The following is a 6,011-nucleotide window of genomic DNA, read 5'->3' on the forward strand; positions in this document are numbered from 1 at the left end:
TGCAACTCCACAAAGACACAGCTGCATTGGCATCCACCTCTGAAACTGAAACATCCATGAATTACAACAGTGGTATACAGAAAACATCTAACCATGATGTCTATTCCCTGCCTCCAGCTCTCTTCCTCCCCCGGTTTGAATCCCAGTGTAGCACCGGTCCGGTGTTTGCGAGGTTGCTCCTGTAGCTGATCTACTGTATAGGCTAGGCAGCAGGATCACAGATATGCAGAAAGAAATCTCTGAACATAATTTCCAACACTGTATAAGACCGTCTATTGAGTGGGGTGAAATGCGTTGGTTGGTCTGCTGCTTAAATACAGTGGAGGAAATCTCATGATGTTCTGAAATTCATTTCTGCACATCGGCGATCCTGCTGCATAGCATACCAACCAGTACCACACTGGGGTTGAAACCGGGTGAGGAAGAAGGCTGAAGGCTGGAAGCAGAGGAATTTCATCCTAGAGCAGTGAAGAATACGGAGCCGGAGGCCTTACCAGAAAAGCTGCATACACACACAACGATTTTTTGAACTTTCTGAGTCAAACGATGAACGATAATTGTTCATGCGCGTTCACGTTTGTAGTACAGTCAGACTTGTTAACTCAACGATTTTCATTAAGGGAATATGCAAAAATCGTTTGTAGTTCAAAAAATCGTTCATTACACTTTAAAAAAATCTGACAGAAAATTGTTTATAAAATCGTTGGTAACAAAATCGTTGTGTGTGTATGCAGCTAAAGACTTCATATCTAGCGGAATGCCACTAGTGCTACATTTAACTGTATTTACTCAGAATAGTTCCTGCCGCAGTAGAAGACTGCCACCAGTTTACAACAAAAATAAGTATAAACTGCAGGCTACAATATATAAAAGCACTTAAGGACAACACAGCCAGATACCCCTACCACAAGGTATACAAGTGTACCTAATAAAAATTGGCCACTGAATGTACGCAGCTCCATTAAGATTACTGCGTGTAAGCTTTACCTGTAAAAGCAATGCATTTACGTACTGTGACATAAGGGGATCATTTAATTATGTGCAATGGCCATGGAAGGGCTGATTAAAGGCACTACAAAACCATTATCTTTGCTCATTTTTGCTCACACTTGCTATTCTCCAAGATTGGTGTTTCACCGCACAGGTGCAGATCCGGCCAAGGGCTGGCTGGCAACTTTTAGCCTGGGGGGCAAATGCATGCAGGTGGCCCTGGCAGAGGAGCAGCGTGTAGCCAGAGTGTCCGCGGCACGTGCGTGCTACAGCGCCCCCCCCTCTCAAGTGTTCCAGGGAGGAGGGTCCATATGGAATTAATATAAAGTAAAAATAAAGATTAGGGGCAGCTCCTTGTAGTGGTGCCCATATGCAGTGCCCCAGGAGAGGACCCCCTTATGCAGGCCTCCAGTAGTGACCCCAGTAGTGATCCTCCTATGCAGTGCCCCTTATAGTGTCCCCAGTAGTGGTCCCCCCTGTGCAGTGCCCCTTGTGTCCCCAGTAGTAAGCCCCTTATATAGTGGCCCCAGTAGTGGTACCACCTGTGCAGTGCTCCTTGTGCCCCCAGTAGTCCCCCCCTTGTAGTGCTCCCAGTAGTAGTCCGGCCCCTTGTAGTGCCCCCAGTAGTAGCCCACCCCCTTGTAGTGCCTCCAGTAGTAGCCCACCCCCTTGTAGTTCCCCCAGTAGTAGCCCCCCCTTTTAGTGCCCCCAGTAGTGGTTTACCCCTTTTAGTGCCCCCAGTAGTGGTTTACCCCTTGTAGTGCCCCCAGTAGTAGTCCCCACCCCTTGTAGTGCCACTCAAAACAAACACACAGCTGCCGGCGGCTGTGTGTTAGTCACTGTGTAGCGCTGACCGAACTCCATCCGGTCAGCGCTACACGCGCGGTGCAGCCAGAGTCCCAGCATGCCCCCGGCCAGCCCGCTACTGGATCTGGCACATGCAGTGAAGTTCCAGTTATCCTCCATGGAGTTTGTCCCCCACATTTGGTATGGGGCCTGCAATGTCCCTTGAAATCTCACAATAATTACAATTGATCACTTTAACTTTGGTAAAAACAGCTAATTATAATGCTTTATAATATTTTTTCTTCTTCGTACTCCATGGCAGCCCTTAGAATGGTTTAAATAATTAAGTATAGACAGGTAGCTATAATGCATCTTTCTCTTCCCGTTTCTTACAGTGACTTCTCAAGTGGTCTTTGAAAAAAAAAAAATATATAACCTCTGAAACATGGTGGGAAACCTGAGGTGTCATAGAGCAGTTACTCTTTAAATACATCATGGCAGCCTTTACAATGAAGAAAAATAAATAAATTAAGCCACATATGCTGCCTAATCAAACATTTATTTAAGTGGCTCTGTGGAGAACATGAGTAGAGAAGTATCCGAATTAAAGTCCATCCAGCTGCCTTGCAAAGTTCTGTTATCAAGGCCTGCGCCCTCTTTGCCCAACAAGTTGCCATTGCTCATGTAAAGTGGGCACTTGCTAATTCTGGCACTTTATGTCTTCTTTTATTGCAAACCTGTATGAGAACTTCTCTAATTCATATATAAATGGCTTGTTTAAAAGTGGCATAATCTTACCAGGGTCCTACCGGAATCACAAATAATGTTTATCTATTCTTAAGACTTTTTGTTAAAAATAAAACATGCAGTTTCTGCTCTTTACTACCCACAGATTGTGGGTAAAATGATGGATAATCAGGCCCTGGGTTGATATGTAATTTAGATACAACCTTTGGTAAAATAGTTGTATTGGTCCTTTTTATCCTCATAGCAAAACGTATGGTGTAATGTTTAGCATAACTGCCTCACAACACTGATGTCTTTGGTTCGATTCATACCATGGTCCCTATTCTGTAAGTTTGTATGTTCTTCCCGTGTTTGTATAATTTCCTCTTGTAACTCTGGCTTCCTCCCACATTCCAAAAATATACTGGTAGGTGAATGGTCTCCCTAGTGTGTGTACAGCCATGGCCAAAAGATTTGAGAATGACAAGTATTGGTTTTTACAAAAGTTTGCTACTTTAGTGTTTTTAGACCTTTTTGTCAGATGTCACTATGGTATACTGAAGTAAAATTACAAGCATTTCATAAGTGTCAACGGCTTTTATGGACAATTACATTAAGTTTATGCAAAGAGTCAATATTTGCAGTGTTGACCCTTTTTTTTCAAGACCTCTGCAATTCACCCTGGCATGCTGTCAATCAACTTCTGGGCCATATACTGACTGATGGCCGCCCATTCTTGCCTAATCAATGCTTGGAGTTTGTGAGAATTTGTGGGTTTTTGTTTGACCACAAGTTCTCAATGGGATTAAGGTCTGGTGAGTTTCCTGGCCATGGACCCAAAATTTCCATGTTGTTCCCCGAGCAACTTAGTTATCACTTTTGCCTTATGGCAAGGTGCTCCATCATGCTGGAAAAGGCATTGTTAGTAACCAAACTGTTCTTGGATGGTTGGGAGAAGTTGCTCTTGGAGGATGATTTGAAACCATTTTTTATTCTTGGCTGTGTTCTTAGGCAAAATTGTGAGTGAGCCCACTCCCTTGGCTAAGAAGCAACCCCTTATGGCAAGGTGCTCCAAGTGGCTTGGGGAACAAAACGTAGAAATTTTGAGTCCATGGCAAGGAAACTCCCCAGACCTTAATCTCACTGAGAACTAGTTGTCAATCCTCAAGAGGCGGGTAGACAAATACCCAGAAATTCTGACAAACTCCAAGCATTGATTAGGCAAGAATGGGCGGCCATCAGTCAGTATGTGGCCCAGAAGTTGATTGACAGCATGCCAGGGCGAATTATAGAGGTCTTGAAAAAGAAGGGTCAACATTGCAAATATTGACTCTTTGCATAAACGTAATGCAATTGTCAATAAAAGCCTTTGACACTTATGAAATGCCTGTAATTTTACTTCAGTATACCATAGTAACACCTGACAAAAAGGTCTAAAAACACTGAAGCAGCAAACTTTGTGAAAACCAATACTTGTGTCATTCTTAAAACTATTGGCCATGGCTGTACATGTGTTAGGGTATATAGATTGTAAACTCCACTGCGAACTGGTATAAGGCACATTGCTAACTGCACATCCTATGATCCCCCACTTCTCACTCCTGCCAGTCAGCTTAGGCAGACAGCAGGCCACCCACTTCCTACTGCTAATGAGTAATCGGTTTACAATCACATTGCAAATATTGCAGACTGACCGCTTTAGCAATTCCAATTCACTCCAGTGTTTAACTGGGACCAATATATATTAACTCTCCCAACTTCTTATAGCTCTGCTGATTCTACTGTACAATGAGAAAACTACCAGTAGTACTAAACTACAAGATAACAATAACTTGGTCCCTCTCCTGGTCCTTGTGTGGGCGCAGGTGATAGACTGTTGGTCCAAAAAGTCTAGATCTAATTGGACTTACACACATTTACTTAATCAGTGACAGGTTCTGGGGAAATATGTGGGATTTACAGTATAACCCATTCTAGTCTTTTAAACATGGAATTTGTTTATTGGAATTGTAAAAAAAAAAAAAAAAAGAGCCATAGGGTCACATCAAAACAGTTGCAAATGGATACCAAATAGGAAAGAAGCAGTCTTCATCATTATTCGATCCTGGGCACCGTATTTCTCCACCTATTCATTAGCTTTAGATGTTAATGTTTGTATACATGCAATTTAGAAACTGTGGGGAGGTAGATTTTGAACAGTGCTGTCACAAGGCAACAATTCTTTTTATATAGTGGTGTATGTGTCATGTGGATACTGGATATGTATTCATACCCTCCAACATAACAAATGGTTAAAGGCGTACACTTCGTTATGTACAGATGTTTTACTCTACCCTGAACTGTGTACAGAGGGCCTAATTCAGCAGGGAATGCAAATGTGCTCACGCACTCGGTCAATGGTCTCACATGCATCACACTGCGCGTGCGCGTACCAACCAGCGCGATCAGGAAAAGGTACGCAGAGCAGGCGCAGCATGCACGCAGAACCCTCTAACAGTGATTGACAAGAAGTGCCGTTTGTGGTCGTGCGAACGCAGGTGTGCCAGTGCGTTGCAACGCTGTTGCAGAGGCGTGCATAAATTAGCCATTGCGAGACCCTCTGCAGCCTGAGCTCTCACTGCGTGCAGGAGATGTAGCAAAGTCTGCGGGAGGGTCAGATCAACCACTATTCCGCGTATGGGTCCGATGGTTCGCGATGTTTCCGCTTATCTTGTGGACTACTTAGGCTGTGAGAAATGGGAGGTGGGCGGCACTATGTTTTTCTGGGTGTCTGCATCCTGTGCTGCAGTTGCCGTGCGTATGCAGAGACACATGCAGCTGCCGAGTGTATGCGCACATTTGTGTTCCTTGCTGAATCAGGCCCAGAGAGCAAAGACTGTGGGCCTGATTCAGACCCGCTGGCAAGCGGGTCGATGTTGGCCAAGTGCGCATGTGCACGATGGAGGCGGCTCCATCGTGCACATGCGCGAGACCCGAATAATGACGGCCAAGCCGTCGTTATGGGTCTCGCACCAAAGGGGGCATGCTGTCGATGGTGATTGACAGCACGCCCCCTTTGGTGGGCGTGCCGGGGGCGTGGCTGCCCAGACGAGGCGTTCCCATGGGAACGCCTACCGTCTGGGCCAGCCCCACTGACATCACTAGTGATGTCAGTGGGAGTGCTTTTGGCTCTGATAGAGCCAAAAGCACTCCTGGGCTTGTGGCAGCGAGACCCTACCGCAGGGTCTCGTCGCAAGCCCGATGGTCGCAATGGTCTTGACCATCGCGAGCATTATTTTGGCCTCTCTCTATAGCTGTGGGTGGTCACCCACAGCTATGCTTAGGAGGCCACTCTTAAATTCAGAGGGACGGCCCTGATTCAGAGTGAGCGCTCTGTCAGAGCGTCCGGCTCTGAATCAGGGCCTGTAATTATTATCATCATTTATTTATATGGCCCCACAAGAGTTCTGCAGCGCCTTACAATGTACATAAACAAATAGGTGACAATACAATACAATGCAGGACTAGGA

Source organism: Taudactylus pleione, unplaced genomic scaffold, assembly GCF_031769625.1.
Source record: "Taudactylus pleione unplaced genomic scaffold, aTauple2 ptg000017l, whole genome shotgun sequence".
NCBI classification, from domain to species: domain Eukaryota; kingdom Metazoa; phylum Chordata; class Amphibia; order Anura; family Myobatrachidae; genus Taudactylus; species Taudactylus pleione.